We start from the raw sequence: 22379 nt of genomic DNA, 5'->3' as shown, positions 1-22379 counted from the left end.
CTCTAGCTAGAAGCTGTAACAAATACCGCTGATATTTTAAGTTACTCTGCTTTTAGTTTGTTACTGTCAATAAACATTACTCCATTTAAAAATGTGTGTGTTTGCACAAAAAATACAGTTTGTATGTATTATTACAATCGGTTTACCGGCTAACGAAACGAGTCCCTGACTACCAATCCATTTTGGAAAACATCATTAGCACTTTCCATTTTCACAATATTTGTGGTGCAAGATTCACTTTATTTACGCTGTACAGCATGTTTCATGAATAAGAGTAATCAGATGGTACACAATTTGCGAAAACTCATCTTTAAATATTAAAGTAATGTGGTTTCTTACTTGATTTTTTGCGTGTATTTGCCGCCATTTTGTACTTTGTAGAGATAATTGTGGAATAATGTCAAGGCAAACATATTGTGTGTGAAATCTTATGGGACTTAACTTCTAAGGTCATCAGTCCCTAAGCTTACACACTACTTAACCTAAATTATCCTAAGGACAAACACACACACCCATGCCCGAGGGAGGACTCGAACCTCCGCCGGGACCAGCCTTCATTATGTATGTTTTAATTTTAGCTACACTATCCTAAAGTTCAAAGACGGAAATGTACTTTGTATACATATTAATTTAATGAGCATGCTGTTCATTCTTACAAACACATGTTTATTGAAACTGAGAAATATCTGAAAGAATCTAATGAAATGTACTCTTGGTGGAATGTTAATAATAAGAGAGTTAAGGAATATTTCACTGCATTAGACGGTAACGCAAATTTGGGTCTGTAACCTGCCCTGCCATTTGAAGCTCCAATCACGTTGTACTTAAAAACTTCGAACTTGTAAGTGTTACTGTGATTCTGAGCACTATTCACGCACTACCACACATTCTACATTGTAAGTGTGCCTATAGTAAGTGCTCACCGCTAACCATTTGCGAATTTATGTTGAAGATTAATTTACCGTGTGTCACATAATTGCAGTTCAGCAACTGTCTTATCTTACGTTGATTTAATTAGCCGCTTTAGTACCTGTGGGTGACAATTTTAAGGAACATTTTACGGTGGTGTATGGTCACTGACAGTCAGCTGATAATAATTTGAGATTTCTGCAAGATTAAATCGGTGTGCCGGACCTGTGATCGTATATTGGTCCTTTGCCCTTCGCTGGAAAGCCATGTGATGTTCGGAAGGTAGGAGACGATAGAATGATGGAAACATAAATGTGGGACGTGGGAGTGGGAGTGGGAGTGCTCTTGGCAGCTGAAGGCAAAGTTCCGTGGTTCGAAGCCTGACCCGGTATAAATTTTTAATCTACCAATAAGTATAAGATCAGCGCTCACAGCACTGCAGAATGGAAATTTGTTCTAGAGGTTGTCACAATGATCATTCAGTCTTACTCCCGACTCTTGGCCACTTCCCAGACTCTTGAAGATTATTGGGTGTGATATTTTACCACACGTCGGAACGAAGCAATCAGTAAAATACCGCAGACAAACTATCTGATGGTGCGGCTGATAAATCGCTTATGTATATTGGGAACATTAGTGGAGCCATCACTCTTCCTCCGCGAACATTATATTTAAATTCTGTATGTTTATAGGATGGAGCGCCATGACGTGTTGCAGATGAATGGAAGGTATTGCGTACGTAATGGAAAAGATATAATTCAGCATCGTATCTTTAAGTTAAGAATTTTATCTGACTCGTTAAATTTGTATGTAGTTTTCAAAACCTATTTTAGTTTTTAGGAAATGTGGCCGTTTTACGAGCGCTGCGAAAATATCAGCAATACCCTAACGTTAAGTTATCGGGTTTACAACTGTGTAAGCTTATGAAAAGGAGGTAACGCGTCGTTGTGTTTTGACATTTCTTATAATTTTTTTTAAAAAAAGCTCTGTGGATTTTTCGTTACCTCTATCCAGTGTTAGCCAGGACAGTTTCTAGCCATATCCTAATCTACTGGTCATCGAACAGGGGATGCTAATCAAAGTATATATGTTATAAGTTCCAGCGTTTGCTCTGCAGCCAAGGGAAAAGTCCTGAAAACCTTTGTTGAAATCAGGAACTTGGAGATATTTTTTAATTTGTTTCTGGAATAATATGTTCCAGACATCCGAATCCGTAGTGTGCGGATGTATCTTAATGTGTATAAAAGGTGAAGTCGACGGCGTGCTTGGTATACAGTGGAAAATAACAACTTTCTTTTTGCTGAGTGTGCTTGTAATCGAGACGGCATCTTCCTAGGCAATACTGGGGAGCTGTCTGTCCCCTTTCGTTGCACCTAGAATGTGGTGGTGCAGGTATGACCTGTAGAGCTCCAGTCGGTCTGTATCTCACGCCCTCTAGTGGCACCCCAAGTCTTCCACCTCCCACCACACACACCCATTTCTCTCTCTCTCTATCTCTATCTATCTCTCTATCTCTTCCTTTTGACTGTAGAGGGACTTCACTGCACACGGCTCAGCCAATGTAAATACCGTATTGACACAGGTTGTACAAATCGAACCAACCACAGAAAATACGAGTGCTATAGTGATACAGAAGTTGGATAGTATCACCATGAACTTAGTTGCATACAGATTTATATAATTACATTGATGATTTATTTACAGCAGTATTTTGTTCAGCGTAAACTGCAAAGTGTTTTGTTTTTTGTCTCTTGTTACACATTTATATATCTCGGAGATCTGGCGAACCCTGAAGGCTTTTCTACGTGCCGCACGAATTTATCACGTCACCGGATTCAATGCATACCAGTTCGACGGCAGTCCATAGTAACAATAAACCTGAAGCTGTATATCTTGTGGGGAAATGATTATACTATGAAATAATTCAGTGTCTTTGAAATTGTTGTATTCAACCTCTTCTTGCCTATGCAAGAATTCAGTTCTTATTAAATGAGTTAAAGTTTTTAAAATTTGTCATAAAGCTGTGTATTTCTAGTGGAAATATACCCAGTTGATAGCTTTGTAAGAATAATTAGTAATATATGGATTATGTTTACTACCTAGAAGTTTTCAGTTTTGGCTGTCGTAACACACTGGACTCGCATTCGAGAGAAAGATGGTTCTAACCCTCGTCCGTCCATCCAGATTTAGGTTTCGCATGATCTCCCTAAATGTCTCCAGGCTAATGCTGGGATGGTTCCTTTGAAAGGCCCGGCGAATTTCCTTCCCGATCCTAGCCACAATCCGAGTATGTTGTCCGTTTCTTATAACCTCGATGTCGACGGGACGTAAAACCCAATCTTCCTTCCGTCCTTCCTTATTGTATTAATTTTAATCAGTTGATTACATATTCCTGAGAAAATCTTTAAATTGTGAGAAGTGGGTTTATAACATTACACCGATATAGACTGACTAAACTGTAGTGTGCTGTTTCAAAGAACACAGCGAGAATTGAATGTGGGAGTGAAATGTATATTCCAAATATTTGGAACTAATCACAGCCTATATAAACGTCGAAAATTCTTAATTTGTAGCATAATTGCTATCGCAGAAACCAGAGATTCATCAATGGTTTTCTGAACAACGAACAGAACCAACAACTATATTCTAGCTACTTCTGGTATATACAATAGAAAGTAACTTTCCTATCTTGCAATATAATTCCTCAAATGAGACGAACAGTCAAAAGCTTATGTCATTAACGGTATGGAGTCATAAAGCATCACATACTAAAAGAAGTTGTGATGGAGATCGGACAAAACACGGCCAGTCTATAAACCAGTCTTTATAAATGTCTAATTCGTCTAAGAGGGATCCTTTGTGCTACACAACAAACTGTTGTCCTCCAAGGGCTGTGACGTCCTCATCTGTCTTGGGTCGACTCCAACGCACTGTTCACAATATCATCGAATGTGCAGGAAAGTAGTGGGCTGTGACGAACGGGGCAATTTGGAGGCCGTTATCGTCACTAGGCTGAGAATGCCTTCAGGACTGTCATCAGTTCACCTGTCATGGTACGTAAAACTACGTGTCTGGACGTCTCGTTAACGCGCACCAGTTAATCAGTGAGCAGCGCTGCAGAGCACTGGAGATTTTTCAGAGACGTGTATCCAGTGCTAAATACAACTACATCACTACCATTATGAGTTGGCTCGACCGTCTACAAAGCTGTTAGACAGCTTGTGCTGGAGCGAACGACAGTTGATGTATGGGGAAACTCCACCGATTTCTACATCCACAAACAGCAGAAAGTAACAGACCTCACCGTCTAGTAGGCCCTCGATCTCCAACGGTAATAACCAACGAATCAGTTGCACATCCTCGCATATTTTATGCAGCTACGAGACCGATTTAAGTATTCTGAACGATCGTTTCACTCGAGAACTGGAGGCGCCAGTAATATCAATAACTGCACCCTGAACAACGTCACCGGGATTAAGATGGCCTCGAGCTGCCTTCAAACAGTCGTAACAGCAGCATACGTCTAGTGCTGTATAGCATTTTTCTGAACATGTGCGTGTATCTTGCACAGTGTGACAGTTTTGGAAATTGTTTGATGTTATTTATGTGGTGCACAGTTCATATTTGTGTTAGTAACAAACAAAATTCCCTATTGATGTTGTCTGATCTGGTGTAAAGGAAATCATCGGACGGGACCCAAAATGCTACTTTTTCCATTTCCGAAGGAAGAACAGTTATTAGAAAAATAGAAACGAGCTGCCATAAGAGAAAGTTTAACTATCGCGAAAACCACAAAGTGAAGCCATTTGGCTACATTTATGCTTGAACTGCAGTGTGAAGTCAGTGACGTAAATCCCTCCCCTAAATTTATATATAACTTAGCGCTCACTGTCTTACTGTTTTGGTAGTGTTTCACTATTGTTGTGGCAACGGCTTTGCCGCATTGGATACGCCAGTTCCCGTGAGATCACCGAAGTTAGCGCTGTCGCGCGTGTTCGGCACTTGGATGGGTGACCATCCCGGCCGCCATGCGCTGTTGCCATTTTTCGTGGTGCACTCAGCCTCGTGATGCCAATTGAGGAACTACTCGACCGAATCGTAGTGGCTTCGGTCAAGAATGACATCATAACGACCGGGAGAGCGTTGTACTGACCCCACGCCCCTCCTATCCGCATCCTCCTCTGAGGATGACACGGCGGTCAGATGGTCACGGTAGGCCTCTCGTTGCCTCAAGACGGAGTGCTTTTTTGACTATTATTATCGTGACTGTCATAATTGAAATTTGGTAATGAGAGATTAAAACTGATTACGGTGGGTGAAGCATGCCCGCTGCGCAAGATAAACTCTTTCTTTCCACGAAAGTTCCTATACATTTTCGTTGAATTCACAGAAGCCATGTGCCATTTAACATGAATTTCTGTTTGGATTTTGGGTGAAACATTTGTTTGTGGATTTTCTTCAACAGTGCGTCAATACTGTTTGTTCCATTTTGGTTGTTCACTCGCCATGAAAGGGAAGAGTGGTGCGGAATTAGAGAGTATCACCGTGAGCTTTGGCATGCTCCACGTATCGTGTTTAGAGAGATTGTTTGGTTATTGATTTAGAATACTATGTGCGTGGGGATTATTACTAGGATAGCGGAACATCTCGTAGAAATTTGACAACGTATTGTGTTTGGCAGTTGTTGGTTTAGTGGTTTGCAGACTAATGTCAAGGTTTTAGAATCTCAGTTGAAAGGAAGACAGCAAGAGTATGGGTTTTCGTTTTATTTCCGAGTGATTAGAGAAAGGACTCTATTTCGGTATTTTATTAATTGACAGTTTCAGAGCAACAACCCAGCTTCTCCAATAATGTGACTTGCGTAAGAACAGGTAGTCTAATGTGACTAGGCAGACAGCAGGGTTGTTAAAACAGCTCAGCCACAGCTCATAAATATCAGAAACATAAAATGTAATATTTAGCATTTACAAATATGAGAGTAGTTAAAAACCTGCGCATGGACCTAATTAAGCCAACCTTCCCTGTGTAAGTTCTGGATTTTCAGTGTGGAAACACATAAGTTTTAATGTATTAGTGAATGAAATAATTTATGTAAAACTGATTTCACTAAAATTGTTATCTCGAAATGTAATACACAGTTATATATCCTGACGAAAGCTTTTAGAGAAGCGCCTACCAGTAGATACTGCTCTTGGGTTGAGCAGACTTTTTTAACTGGACTGCTCAGCGCACATGCCTTCTTAATCTAGGTGGCGTTGCCTGTAGCCTCGGCACAACTGGCGGACATGTTGCGACGATAAAGAATGTCGTGGCCAAGACGATTTGTTCTGAGACAAGGGGACTGATGACCATCGCTGTTAAGTCCCATAGTGCTCAGAGCCATTTGAACCATTTGTTCTGAGACAGGAGAAGGTTGCACCAACTAGTTTTTACATGGATCTGTCTATTCATTACCGAAAATAGTCATCCACACGAAAAAACAAAAAGAAAATCCAAAAAGTGATGGAGAGATTAAGCAATCTCGTAAAATCAACGGCAGGCGAAAAACGTACTCCGGTTAAGGCACTAAAATAACGTGCGAGGATGTGAGCGACGTCGACACTTAGCCAAGAGGTGACCACAGTGACGCTCATGGAAACATTGCTCCTTTATAGGAAACTTGCCCTGCTTTAAATCTGACCACTTATAATCATTTTAACTCTCAACCTGAGACATCAAGAGGGAAAAAGAAGACTGGAAGACCAAGAACGAAGTGCTCGGATTAAGAAGGATATAAAATAGAGACGTAATCCTTCGCCCCACTGTTCAATCCGTATACTTGTAGGGAAGCAGCCTACTCATGCCGTAGTAAATTGTGTGCCAGCCAGTCCGCTGTAACTAGCTCTGACGTCATAAATGTTGCGCAATACTTTAAAAATCAAATAAATAACCTAAAATGTTTCTAGCATGTCAAGAGTAATACTAAATTAATATGTGTTGAATATCAGTTCGACAACTTTAGCCATTTTCGAAATTTGGACGTTTTTCTGTAAACATCATTGGCGTAACAGAAAAGAGCTAGAGAATTTAAAATTTGTAATTACATTCATTTTTCATAATTATTTAATAAAAACAGTATTTTGGATTTCACAAATTAAAATTTTAGTGGAAATTCATGATTTTCTGGTTTTTGTCTTAAAACTTAAGGAAGCAAGATAGATTAAGTAGGCTAATAAATAAGGCTAGGATGTTTATATTTAAGTAGGTTGGAGATCCGCTATAACTATGAAGATGTGAGAAGTTTCATTTGAATACCTATAAAACTATAGCGATAGCGTATCTCCAAAGGGCCAGTTCAGAGCTCGTCTACTGCGTGCAATGTAATTAAATTAATTCTCTCGCCCAAAATATTTAACTCAGCCACGTCAAAATTTTATTATCAATACTTACCTGTGTGCTGAACGCATATTTAAATTGAGAGCTTCATCGGCCATCAGCAAAAGAAGCTATAATTTATTCAATGACTTAAAGTGGTGCATTACTAGCCCAGCGGCTAGTCGGGAGAGCCGATTTGATCAGGCGCTCCCTTAGCCGTCCGCACCGCGGCTTTATATATAAGAACGCTGCGCAAGGAAGCAAGGCCCCAGTTCTCTCCAGACGCTGAATTGCACGCCATATGTGTCGGAAGTTGCGTCGCGTCGGTATGATTGCTACAAACAGCCTCGGATGCCGTATTAAGTTACTCGGGATACGCGTAACCAGGAAATCATTTTCGAGCGAAGTGTTAATTCTGGGATGATTTTAATTATCTAGCTTCAGTTTGCGTATGTCGTATTTTCACGTGCCGCCGCGGGACAGACATTCTACCAATTATTTAGCGTGGCGTTTGATGAACCTAATCATCAAATTATGGCGAGCATTTATTTTAACATTTAATTCGGACATTATAGTTGCATCAGCGCATTAGACTCTGAACTGCTCTGTTAGTTAGGTTGTGTGGATACTTTTGTTTTTAATCTGTGACTTTCAGAATATTCTCAACTATTTTAGAAAATCGTTTTTGATTATAAATCCCGGACAATCTCCTAATTCCTCAGAGCTATAAGCTGCAGCTATAAGTGCATTCTCAGATGAAGTGGGCACTAGGAATTCTAATTACTGGCTTCACGTTTTGCTAATCACTTTCTGGTAGCCAATATTGTAGTTAGAGAGCCAGTGTTGAGAACGGCAAACAACAGCAAAAATAATAGGAACATTTTTAAGAACAATAATTTCACCCGCCGCCGCACATATGGTTAATCGGCCGGGAAATGCAGTATTTCAACATTCAAAAAACTTTTATATAACAGCAACATATATTCCTATCCGCCGCCCCACATACCGAAGAAGCAATGAAGAAATTAAAAGTCAGGTTCACGAGCAGGATGGAAGTTCAAGGGAAAAGTATGCCATTTATAATACACGATGATGACATTTCTATTCTCAATGGAAGTGTAGAAGATTACATGACGCGCTGCATGGAGTATGAGCACACATGCACTGAGAGTAAACCACGAAAAAATGAGTGGCAGACACGAAATTAACTACCAATTGAACATCAACACAAGGGACAAAGTACCAGACGAAGCGAAGGGATTCTGCTATCTTGGAAGCAAAATAACTCATGACGAACGACGCAAGAAAGACATAAGAACTAGACTACAACAGGTAAAAGGATTTTACAAGTCCAAAATAAAATCCACTATAATCAAACATACGTCTTAATTTGTGGACGATGTTGCTGAGAATGTAAGTTTGAAGTACAGGGCTGGATTGTCGGAAAATCGTAAAAGACGAGAAACGAAGAGTTTGAGGTATGGTGATGACTGTCGACCAATTGCTACGCTGAGATAGTTTGGCGCACGACAGGAATTCGTGCGGGCCGCATTAAACCGGTCACAAGACTGATGGGAAAGAAAAGCGACAGTGCATCGAGCATCGATGGTCTGTGTTTTTTCGTTAGCCGTTTATATATGGCCTGGTGGAAAAAATCGTGAGTTCCAGAACGTTGTTTGCGTTTGAACCTGTTGTTTATAAAGACCTGGCAACACAAGGAAATTGTACAGAAATACAAGAATACTTGCAGAGATTCGACACTTGGTCCAGCGTTTGGCAGTTGCACCTCACGATGGAAGTATTGTGTATAAATAGCCGACAAGACTTAATGTTGTTTGATTACATGGTTGAAGAACAGTTAGTACAAAAGGTTACGTTCATTCATAAGGGATGACTGTAATGGAAAGGTGACATATAAATAATGGTGAGAATTTCAAAATTTCGACTTTAATTCACCACCGACGGAATATTTCACGAAATAGGAAAAAGGGCAGCGCTTTCTATACTGCATTCGTTATATAAGAGCGGGAACTTCACAGAGATGCTTATTCAACGGTATTGGTAGACAGAGAGTGGTTTATAAATTCTGCGTTTCTAGAAGAATAAACAAATATGTTGCTTCCAATACATATATCTCTCAAAAAGAGCAAGAAGCTAAGATTAGTGAATTTTAAGTTCATACTGAGGCTCAGTTGTTCTTCTTGAGCCCAATTAGTGACTGGAATTAGAAACAGGGAGAAGAAACTTACGCATATTTTTAAAACTGTCAAACATTTGATGCTTACGACATTGAGGCTTGAGACGTACGGGAGGCGGAGTAAAACATGGAAACACGAAAAACACACGGGACATTGGAACGCCCATTAGTGGATATGAAACCAGCTGGCATTAAAAACAACTTCCAGTCGTTTTAGGTTGGATAAATACGACTTATGTGTGATTTTCATGGGGCTCTTATACTTCCTTTCAGCAAAATAGTGGCAAATTGAAATAACGTTGATGGACGTGCATAGTGACCACGCATCATTCTCTCCAAAACTGACCAAAAAGGCTCTATAATTTTGAGATCTGGTGCCTGTAGTGTCCAGGCGAAATACGACAATTCATCCTCATGATCACAAAAGCAGTCCTCGACGATGACAGTTGTGAGAACAACGGCCCTGCATTCTTGGACCACAGCAGCACGACTGCGAAATAAAAACTGCATCATGATCTGATTAGCGAAAATGGTCACACAATCCTTGTTAGTTTGCGTGACATTCCGAGTTACCACGAGGCCTTTGGAAAAACAGGGTATGACTGCCCAAATAATCACAAAACCTCCGCCATGTTTCACTATTGAAGTGTAAACTCGGCCAGAGGCTGGAACCTGTGTCGAACAAGAATCATCCGCCCAAGTGACGTTCTTCCATTTCTCCTTAGTCTAGGCTTCATGGCTTCGGCATCACGGTTTTAGGTTATGGGTACTTGAATTACAGATGAGTGGTTTTGGAATTCCAGACAGCCATGTAAAAATTGAGCGTGTGGCATTGTCGGCCGGGAGGCCCCATCCGGGAAGTTTGGCCGCCGAGTGCAAGTATTATTTCAGTAGACGCCACACTGGGCCTCCTGGGTGCCGGTGATGAGGATGAAATGATGACGAGGACAACAGCACTCAGTCCACGAGCGGAGAAAATCTGTAATCCGCCCGGCAATCGAACCCGGGCCCACTGCATGGGAAGCTAGTCTTCCAATTCCGTGTTTATAAAGCTTCATTCGTGTTGTTTTGGTGCTGACAGGGTTCGTGGGTGCTACGTTCAGTTCGACAGTTATTTTGCACCTACCGTCCCCTTACCTGTCGTCACTGTTTTCTTCAATGAACGTTCGTTACGGTCACTCAAAACACTTTCGTCTTTGTTGTGACTTAGCGGATGGTTTTTTCCTCTTTTCTCGTATGCTGTATAAATCTTTGAATGAGGCGTCTTGAAACAGCAATTACTTCGGCTGAATTAGGTACGGAAGCACCGATCATACAAGCACCAACAATTCTCGCCCCTTCGAATTTACTTAGTGGGACTGAAATAAACATTATCAGTGCTTACAGTATGTCCAAGTGTCAAAAGGCATCTTCGATTAGCAAGTCTCAGAGTTTGTGGAATTATTAAGTCGGACTGCCAGTCAAAATACTGTGGTAATTTCTTAGAAACCTACCCAGTGTACTTATCATGCCTTGCACACAGTGGTAACACCGGTTCCCGTCGGATCAGCGAAGTTCAGCGCTGTCGGGATGGGCTAGCACTTGGATGGGTGACCATTCGGTCTGCCGAGAGCTGTTGCCAAGCGGGGTGCACACAGTCATTGTGAGGCAAACTGAGAAGCTACTTGATAGAGAAACAGCGGCTCCGGTCTCGTAAACTGACACACGGCTGGGAAAGAGTTGTGCTGACCACATGACCCTCCACATCCACATCAAGAGACGCCTATGGGCTGAAGATGACAGGATGGCCGGTCAGTACCGTCGGACCTTCATGGCCTGATCGGGCGGGGTTTAGTGTAGTTTTGGTCTACTTATCTAAGAGAGGAAGGGCGTATAATTATGGAATCCTAAAACTTGACAACCGTGATAATGTGTATACAGATTGTTACAAAAAGGTACGACCAAACTTTCAGGAAACATTCCTCACACACAATTATAGAAAAGATGTTATGTGGACATGTGTCCGGAAACGCTTAATTTCCATGTTAAAGCTGATTTTAGTTTCCTCAGTATGTACTGTACTTCCTCGATTCACCGCCAGGTGGCCCTATTGAAGGAAGGTAATGTTGACTTCGGTGCTTCTGTTGACATGCGACTCATTGTTCTACAGTACTAGCATTAAGCACGTCAGTACGTAGCATCAACAGGTTAGTTTTCATCACGAACGTGGTTTTGCAGTCAGTGCAATGTTTACAAATGCGGAGTTGGCAGATGGCCATTTGATGTATGGGTTAGCACGGGGCAATAGCCGTGGCGCGGTACGTTTGTATCGAGACATTTCCAGAACGAAGGTGTCCCGACAGGAAGACGTTCGAAGCAATTGATCGGCGTCTTAGAGAGCACGGAACATTCCAGCCTACGATTCGCTACTGGGGAAGACCTAGAACGACGAGGACACCTGCAATGGACGAGGCAATTCTTCGTGCAATTGACGATAACCCTAATGTCAGCGTCAGAGAAGTTGCTGCTGTACAAGGTAACGTTGACCACGTCACTGTATGGAGAGTGCTACGGGAGAACCAGTTGTTTCCGTACCATGTACAGCGTGTGCAGGCACTATCAGCAGCTGATTGGACTCCACGGGTACACTTGTGCGAATGGTTCATCCAACAATGTGTCAATGCTCATTTCAGTGCAAATGTTCTCTTTACAGATGAGGCTTCATTCCAACGTGATCAAATTGTAAATCTTCACAATCAACATGTGTGGGCTGACGAGAATCCGCACGCAATTGTGCAATCACGTCATGAACACAGATTTTCTGTGAACGTTTGGGCAGTCGTTGTTGGTTATGTCTTCATTGGCCCCATGTTCTTCCACCTACGCTCAATGGAGCACGTTATCATGATTTCATACGAGATACTCTACCTGTGCTGCTAGAACATGGGGCCGGCCGAAGTGGCCGTGCGGTTAAAGGCGCTGCAGTCTGGAACCGCAAGACCGCTCCGGTCGCAGGTTCGAATCCTGCCTCGGGCATGGATGTTTGTGATGTCCTTAGGTTAGTTAGGTTTAACTAGTTCTAAGTTCTAGGGGACTAATGACCTCAGCAGTTGAGTCCCATAGTGCTCAGAGCCATTTTTTTGCTAGAACATGTGCCATTACAAGTGCGACACAACATGTGGTTCATGCACGATGGAACTCCTGCACATTTCAGTCGAAGTGTTCGCACGCTTCTCAACAACAGATTCGGTGACCGATGGATTGGTAGAGGCGGACTAATTCCATGGCCTCCACGCTCTCCTGACCTCAACCCTCTTGGCTTTCATTTATGGGGACATTTGAAAGCTCTTGTCTACGCAACCCCGGTACCAAATGTAGAGACTCTTCGTGCTCGTATTGTGGACGGCTATGATACAATAGGCCATTCTCCAGGGCACCAGGGATTCCATGAGACGGAGGGTGGATGCATGTATCCTCGCTAACGGAGGACATTCTGAACATTTCCTTTAACAAAGTGTTTCAGGTCACGCTGGTACGTTCTGTTGCAGTGTGTTTCCATTCCATGATTAATGTGATTTGTAGAGAAGTAATAAAATGAGCTCTAACATAGAAAGTAAGCGCTTCCAGACATATGTCCACATAACATATTTTCCTTCTTTGTGTGTGAGGAATGATTCCTGAAAGTTTGGCCGTACCTTTTTGTAACACCCTGTATAACTCTCCTTATCGTTATAGGAGTCTGGAAGCTCCAATATTCTGTCGCAAAAAAGACTTGTTCTAGCTTTGGATGCCCCCCCCCCCCCTACAAAACTGCTACCGTGATAAGCCCCATACTGAGGAAGAATTCGTTTAATATGGTAGATTTATATCCTGGAAAGACAGAACTCACCAGGAATCGTTAACGGACAAGGATGAAAATCCACTGATATGAAGAGTGCATTTTACAGATGAATTGACTATATGCTACAATTACTGGCGCTTTTTTTAGGTGCACACTTGCGCGTGGGATGCGTAGCAAAGATGACGAGGAAAAAAAGGATGCGTTGGCTGCGGCAGCGGGAATAATAGCTGGCGACCTGGTGTGGCTGTGCGGCGAGTCACAATGTGAAGTTATTGGACGTGATTGGCTCTCCTGACCTCAACCCTCTTGACTTTCATTTATGGGGACACTTGAAAGCTCTTGTCTATGCAACCCCGGTACCAAATGTAGACACTCTTCGTGCTTGTATTGTCGACGGCTGTGATACAACACGCCATTCTCCAGGGCTGCATCAGCGCATCAGGGATTCCATGCGACTTAGGGTGGATGCGTGTATCCTCGCTAACGGAGAACATTTTGAACATTTCCTGTATCAAAGTGTTTGAGGTCATGCTGGTACGTTCTGTTGCTGTGTGTTTCCATTCCATGATTAATGTGATTTGAAGAGAAGTAATAAAATGAGCTCTAACATAGAACGTAAGCGCTTCCAGACACATGTCCACATAACATATTTTCTTTCTTTGTATGTGAGGAATGATTCCTGAAAGTTTGGCCGTACCTTTTTGTAACACCCTGTATAACTCTCCTTATCTTTAATGGCTAGGAGTCTGGAAGCTCAAATATTCTGTCGCAAAAAAGACTTGTTCTAGCTTTGGATGCCCCCCCTACAAAACTGCTACCGTGATAAGCCCCATACTGAGGAAGAATTCGTTTAATATGGTAGATTTATATCCTGGAAAGACAGAACTCACCAGGAATCGTTAACGGACAAGGATGAAACTCCACTGATATGAAGAGTGCATTTTACAGATGAATTGACTATATGCTACGATTACTGGCGTTTTTTTTAAGTGCACACGGGCACGTTGGGTGCGTAGCAAAGATGTCGAGGAAAAAAGAGATGCGTTGGCTGCGGCAGCGGGGATAATAGCTGGCGACCTGGTGTGGCTGTGCGGCGAGTCACAATGTGAAGTTATTGGACGGCGGCTCTGGCTGCCCACGCCGTGGCCGGGCTCGTGATAGAGACGGCCTGCTACCCCAGCCACCTGCCCGGCGTGGCGCTGGCTGGAGCAAAAAAGTGCTGGTCTCTGCGCGCAGCCCCTGGCCGCTAACAACTCAGCCCCAACGTTCTGCTGCTAATCCCCACCGCGGCGACTGTGTCGCCAAACTTGAGGGCGCCGCGTGTCCGTTCGGACGAGCCGGTCTGCGATTCTCATGTTTAATGAGGGCGAGGCGATGTAATTTCCCTTTCTCGTTCATCAGTGAACGCGTGAACCCCAGGGTGGTTTCTGACATGACTTCTAGCATGCTTCAACTTACAGCTGAATGCACCCTTACGTTCGCAAAAATTGCAAAAACTGCAAAATGATATTTTTAAATTCTTAATTCGACTTAGATAAAGAGTTTCACGATTTGAAACCATGCAAGTCGTTCAAAATTCTCTGGGCAACATGTATATGTTACGGAGACTGGAATACACAATATGTACAAGAGCGAAACGTAAGAATAGAAGAGCGAGAACGATGTGTTAGGTTAGACAGGGTATAAGAGAATCATGTAATATTTCACCATTAATCAATACACCATTACACCAATACACCATTAATCAATACATCGAAGAAGCAATGACGGTCTTACATGGAAGATTCAGCAGAGAAGCTGAAAATTCAGGGTGAACCGGTATCTATGATACGTCGACAACATTGCTATCCTCTGAAACTGGAGAAAAATTACAGGACCTGTCAAGTGGAATGAACTAATAAAAGTATGCTATTGACTGGGAATAAATCGAAGAAATATGGAAGGAAAGAGAAGTAGCAAAAATGAGATTAGCGGTAAGCTTATCAAAATTAGTTGTCGTGAAGCGGATGAAGTGCAGGATTTCTGCTACTTTTGACGCCAAATAATGTACAGGATGTTTCAAAAACGCACTGCCAAACTTTCAGGAAACATTCCTCACACACAAATAAAGAAAAGATGTTATGTGGACATGTGTCCGGAAACGCTTAATTTCCATGTTAGAGCTCATTTAATTTCGTCAGTATGTTCTTCCACCCACGCTCAATGGAGCACGTTATCATGATTTCATACGGGATACTCTACCTGTGCTGCTAGAACATGTGCCTTTACGACACAACATGTGGTTCATGCACTATGGAGCTCTTGCACATTTCAGTCGAAGTGTTCGTATGCTTCTCAACAACAGGTTCGGTGATCGATGGATTGGTAGAGGCGGACCAATTCAATGGCCTCCACGCTCTCCTGACCTCAACCCTCTTGACTTTCATTTATGGGGACACTTGAAAGCTCTTGTCTATGCAACCCCGGTACCAAATGTAGACACTCTTCGTGCTTGTATTGTCGACGGCTGTGATACAATACGCCATTCTCCAGGGCTGCATCAGCGCATCAGGGATTCCATGCGACTTAGGGTGGATGCGTGTACCCTCGCTAACGGAGGACATTTTGAACATTTCCTTTATCAAAGTGTTTGAGGTCACGCTGGTACGTTCTGTTGCTGTGTGTTTCCATTCCATGATTATTGTGATTTGAAGAGAAGTAATAAAATGAGCTCTAACATGGAAAGTAAGCGTTTCCGGACACATGTCCACATAACATATTTTCTTTCTTTGCGTGTGAGGAATGTTTCCTGAAAGTTTGGCCGTACCTTTTTGTAACACCCTGTATTACGGGCATATTGAGGACATAAAAATTGGTCAAATGCGAGTAGAATTCGCAGGCTGAGAGTTCTATACAAACTTAATTATGTACTTATGGAGTTCATCACTCCCGGGAATCGAAAACTTCAATCATTTTTGCCCTTTTTTCGTTATCGATACTGGTAAGATATAGATGCCGGGAATTCCAATAACTTATCAAAATCTTTACAGTAGTTACTCGGACTAGCCCGGACACACAAAAACTAGCGAACAGAATACTTCACTTTATACGTGTAGAGAGAGAAGACTTAATGAAGTATTTTATATTTACCTACTAAAACTGACCACAGCTTACATTTTATCTAGTATTTACATGCAGTAATGTTCGTCAGTTATGCTTCTGAGGGATTGTGAATTCAATGTACGCTAAAATGGCAAAAAGGCGTTGTTATGTGATATAATTACCGTTTAACAAGTTTCAGATTTTTTACTTTACCTGTACTGTGAAACATTGCTTCTTGCCGAATTTCATGATTTTAGGCCAACGGGAAGCACTCTATGGATTGTGATAAGTGAGTTTTCGAGTATCAAAATACGTGACAAAAATGGCTGTATCTTGTGACTGAACTGACTGAGAAACTTAATTTCTTTTCTCCGCCTAGGGGCCTCAGAGCTTAACATGTCATTTAAACTTGAACTTGGTACGTCGATCCGTTTTTCAGAAAAAGTGTTCTTAACAGTCCGACGGACAAAAAGACATATAGTGTATTTATGTCTATTTTTTTAAGAGATGGTTGCGGGACTCGGCCCTTCGATACAGGTTGTCAAATTAAAAAAGGTGGCCTAGCAAATGGCCGAAAACACTAGCCAAATAAGTTTGGAATCTAGATGGATGAAAGGTGTGTGACATGACTTCGTAGACACACACATAGATGGAAAACAAACAGAACTTGTAAAGATTTCGTTTTTACAGATTGAGGCATGGAACCCTAAGACCAGAGCAGAATAAGCAAAGACGCCATTCCTGCCCAAAAGAAGCTACTAATATGAAACAATGTCCTGCACCTGGGGGAGGATTGTCTGAGAATGAACGACTGGAGCACAGCTGTGTATCATGTGAATTAGGCGCTGTGGGGAAAAGCGGAAGAGATCTCATTCCACAGAAAGATGTTTAAGATGGGCATAGAAAAGAAATGAAGAGGTTCTTCACAGAATCGGAGAGGAGAGGGGACATTTATGGGCAAAATGATTGGACACGAGTTCATCCAACAAGGGTTGCGTCCATGTACTTGAGATAGCTGTAGAGTGTAAAAACTGTTGGGGAAGACTGAGATTCAAATATATCCAGCAAGTTAAGTGAGGATGTTGGGTCTAAATGCTGCAGTGAGATAAAGAGACTGGCGCAGGAGATAAATTCGTATTGGGCTGCGTCAAATCAGTTTGAAAACTGAGAACCTAAAACGCAAAAACAGGTATAGCAAGTAGACGAACTCTCTCTCTCCCTAGCTGCTCAGATCATGTAGATGTTTTTAAAACTGCGGCAACCACAGATAAAATAGTTATCCATGATTACTTGACGCATCAGAAAGTGAACTTTCTTTTAATAGACGTTTCACAACTCTTGAGTTGGATCTTCTGATACAAATATAAGTACCATGTCACAGGTTACAGAATGACGCAGTGTAACAATTGGCGTGGCTAGGTAAAGATTTCAGCAGTCCTCAAGTGATAAAAAACCATCGTCAATTGATTAAAGGAAGACCACCCTCAATGATGAAAGTCATATCGATAACTAAAGTATAGAATTAGAGATAACAACTGACCCCTGTGTTAGATCGCGAACTATACACTTTCTGATAAAAATATGCTCTTGTCGGCCCATGTCAAGAAACAAAATGCCCCTCTTAGATGTTATTCAGGAATGTACTGGCCCTATAGTGACAAAAGCAGAAACGCTCATGTGTATTTGCCACTAACATACCATCTGACTAACATAAACTAGGAGCGTCAGGTCTGTTGAAAAATTGTGGAGGGACATGAACAGATTTTACAGTAGAGGAACATTTAGGAGGCGATTGGTCACGAAATAGAAACCAAAGCGAAAATACGATTAAAATATTTACAGATGTGTTGGGCAGTGTCTCCAGTATGCCAATGGATAGCGTCACGTCGCTCTTCTCATTTCTGAGTATTTGGGAAATACGGTTTAAAGTTCAAGCTAGCGTTTTTTATGATGTCTCCACTTCAGAAGGGCCCAGATGTTTTGTACTCTTGGTCTCTTATCCATTCGAGGCTGATTTTCTGGTTGCTTGTTTTTTTTTTTTTTTTTTGCTTTTTTCATGTACCAGGTCTTCAATTGGCCTTTGAGCTGCAGAGAGGCGCTGTAAATCTAACTTCGTATATTCCTATCTTAAAGCCCAATCCGTCTGATACCTTCATAGTCCTTACGTTACCATCATTAAATACAAGTATTACAAAATAAGAAACAATTTTGACGACGGTACAAGACAAAGTATGGTTTTAGGCCATCGTTTCCATACATGTGAATTTAGAGACTCGTCTCGATTCTGGGTTTTTCCATTAAAACACTTTTTTAGAAGATCAATATCGGCCAGAGACCTGTAAGGGGGGGGGGGGGGGTTATAGATTCCCGGGTGCGGTTTGGAAGCCTTTCCTTGTGAATGTAAGGATTGTTATCCCATTCAACCTGTGTATACCGAAGTGTTGGCTCGGAAAGTGGTCGCGACAGTGAGATCGCGTCACAAAAAATGGTTCAAACGGTTCTGAGCACTATGGGAATTAACTTCTGAGATTATCAGTCCCTTAGAACTTAGAACTATTTAAACCTAACTAACCTAACGATATCACACACATCCATGCCCGAGGCAGGATTCGAACCTGCGACCGTAGCAGTTGCGATCGCGTCACATATTTACGTTTCAAGCACTTCGGATGCGATTTCATCATGGAAAAATTGGACCTTATTGTCACTGAGGTCTACTGAAAAATAAACAATGGATTGGAAATTAACATTTTCAGTCATTTCTGGAACGCAGTCCCTTAAGGAAAGAAAAATCGCATAGCTGTGTTGGGTGCAAGCACCTCGTTCGTTGAAATAGGAGACGCAGAGCATTGTCAGATTTCCCCGCCACAGGTCGTGTCCCCCCTAGGGCGCGCTGACCATGTCGTGGGCGTGCGCGTGATTGGGAGAGCGGCAGGCGTCGCCGGCGGATGGGAGCCGGTAGAGCGGGAGAGCGCGGATCTACGATAAGGGAGACGGGACGGGCCGCGCGCTGCCGGTCTGGCGGGCCATCAGTCAAACTGTCTGCGGCCGCCGCCGTCGCCCCCGCCGCCCCCGGGGGACAAACTTGCGCACCGCCCCATATCGACCCTCGTCGCACGCAGCCTGCCGCCTCCCTGGCGCGATTCTATTAGCGCGGGAAGCCGGCGACGCATTCTGATACCGGACGGCCGCACCCGCCGCGGAATACTGAGTCCTAGGCGACGGTCGAGACACCACGCTGACGATACCAAGGGGTCAGCTGTCCATCTTGCCATAACATAAAAATTTTCAGAGGTGAGTTCACTCCTCGTTTTGTATTCATGAATGGGGCCGCTGCCATTATATGTGTCTGATTACTTTCCGTAAGCAAAAGCTTTCTCGTCAGGGCACCTCCATCTGAGATGGAAAAAGTCATGAGAGAACGATATTCATGTACACAGATTGCACTAGTACCGCTCTAGGTACAAAAGAGTAGTGCATTGCGGAGCTGTCATTTCTACTTATATGGTGTTGTTGTGGTCTTCATTCCATCGACTGGTTTGATGCAGCTCTCCATGCTACTCTATCCTGTGCAAGCTTCTTCATCTCCCAGTACCTACTGCAGCCTACATCCTTCTGAATCTGTTTAGTGTATTCATCTCTTGGTCTCCCTTTACAATTTTTTACCCTCCAAGCTGACCTAAATTGGTGATCCCTTGATGCCTCAAAACATGTCCCACAAACCGATCCCTTCTTCTAGACAAGTTGTGCCACAAACTCCTCTTCTTCCCAATTCTGTTCAATACCTCTTCAATAGTGATCTACCCATCTAATCTTCAGCATCCTTGTGTAGCACCACATTTAGAAAGCTTCTATTCTCTTCTTGTCTATTTATCGTTCACGTTTCACTTCCATATATTGCTGCACTCAATACAAATAGTTTCAGAAGAAACTTCCTGACACTTAAATCTATACTCGATGATAACAAATTTCTCTTCTTCAGAAACGCTTTCCTTGCCATTGCCAGTCTACTTTTTATATCCTCTCTACTTCGACCATCGTGAGTTATTTTGCTCCTCAAACAGCAAAACTCACTATTTTAAGCGTCTCATTTCCCAATCTAATTCCCGCCGCATCACCAGATTTAATTCGACTACCTTCGATTATCCTCGTTTTGCTTTTGTTGATGTCCATCTTATACCCTCCTTTCAAGACACTGTCCTTTCCGTTCAACTGCTCTTCCAGGTCCTTTGCTGTCTCTGACAGAATTACAATGTTATCGGAGCACCTCAAAATTTTTATTTCTTCTCCAAGGATTATAATTCCTACTCCGAATTTTTCTTTTGTTTCCTTTACTGCTTGCTCAATATACAGATTGAATAACATCGGGGATAGGCTACAACCCTGTCTCACTCCCTTGTACTTATATGATTCATGCAAAAATTTATGTCCGACGTGATTATGGCCGCACGATGGAATTTGAAAGACTTTGAACGCTGTTGCAGCTAGATCAATAGGACATTCCCATTTCGTAAATGGTTATAGAACTCAATATTCCGAGATTTACTGAGCAAAGAGTGTGCCGAAATTACCCAATGTAAGGCATTACCTTTCACCACCGCCAACGCAGTGCCTGACGGCCTTACTTAACTACCGAGAGACACGGCGTTTGCGATGAGCTGTCAGTGCTAACAGACAAAAAATCGGCGTGAAATAACCGCAGTAAGCAATGTGTGTCCCACGACGAGCGTGTTCGTTAGGGCAGTGTGGCCAAATTTGGCGTTGATGGGCTATGAAAGGAGATTAACGACGCGAGTGCCTTTGCTAACTGCACGATATCGCCTGCGGTGCCTCTCCTGGACTCGTGACTGTTTCAGTTTGCCCCTAGACAACTAGAAAACCATGACCAGGCCAGATGAGCCCCGATTTCAGTTGGTTATAGCTGATGGTAGGGTTCGTGCTTGGCGCACACACTACGAAGCCCTGGACTGAAGTTCTCAACTAGGCTCTGCGTTACTTGGTGGTGGCTAGGTAATTGTGAGGTCTGTGTTTGCATGCAATTGACTGGAACCTCTGATCCAACAGAATCGATTATTGACTGCAAATGGTTATGTTCAGCTACTTGCAGACCATTTGCCGCCATTCATGGATTTCATGTTCCAAGACGGCAATGTCATGTGACTCGGCAAGAGCCTTTATCGATTCTGGGGACAATTCGGGACAATTCTTTGGCTACCCAGATCACCAGACTTTTATCGGACGTAATCGAGATGTCGGTTCCTGCACAAAACCCTGCACTAGCAACACTTTCACAATCATGGACGGCTGTAGAGGCAGCATGAGACTTCCAAAGGCTTGTGGAGTCGATGCCACGTCGAGTTGCCGCAGTACCCCAGGATAAAGGAGGTCCAGTAGAATACTAGGAGGTATCTCGTGACCTTTTTCGTCTAGGTGTATACTGATACTTATGCACTTAGGCGCCTTATGGGTTGAACCTCTCCCTCTTACTTCATACTCTAGCAATTAATGTCAGTTGCAGAAGTTACTCATAGGACGGCCCCACCCCCCACCCCGCCTTCACTTTACTTTTCGTATGGTATATGCGATATACACCAACTGCCCAAAGTTTTCGGTCACATGTTAGTGTGCACTAATATGGGGTGTATCCACAATTCCTCTTTATGGTCCCATGAATTCTTTTGGGTTCACTCTCAATGAGGTATCTGAATGTGTGTCGGAGAACGGCAACCCTTTTTTCCTCTGGAGCCGAAGAACTGGAAGCAGTGGCCTGGAGTGAAATCGACATCCTAACTGATCCCAAAGGTACTCCAATGAATTCTCTTTGGGAGTATGGTCAGGCCAGTCCATTTCAGGAATGTTGCCATCCTAATAATCATTGTGTAAAATGCACGAATACAGGGATTAGTGACCACAAGGCAGTTGCTGCTAGGCTGAATACCGTAACACCTACAACCATTAAAAAGTAACGCAAAGCATATCTATTTAAAAAAGCTGATAGAAATGCTCTTGACGCCTTTC

This window comes from Schistocerca nitens, chromosome 7 (assembly GCF_023898315.1).
Source record: "Schistocerca nitens isolate TAMUIC-IGC-003100 chromosome 7, iqSchNite1.1, whole genome shotgun sequence".
Classification (NCBI taxonomy): Eukaryota; Metazoa; Arthropoda; class Insecta; order Orthoptera; family Acrididae; genus Schistocerca; species Schistocerca nitens.
Note: the sequence above shows the minus strand (reverse complement) of the source record.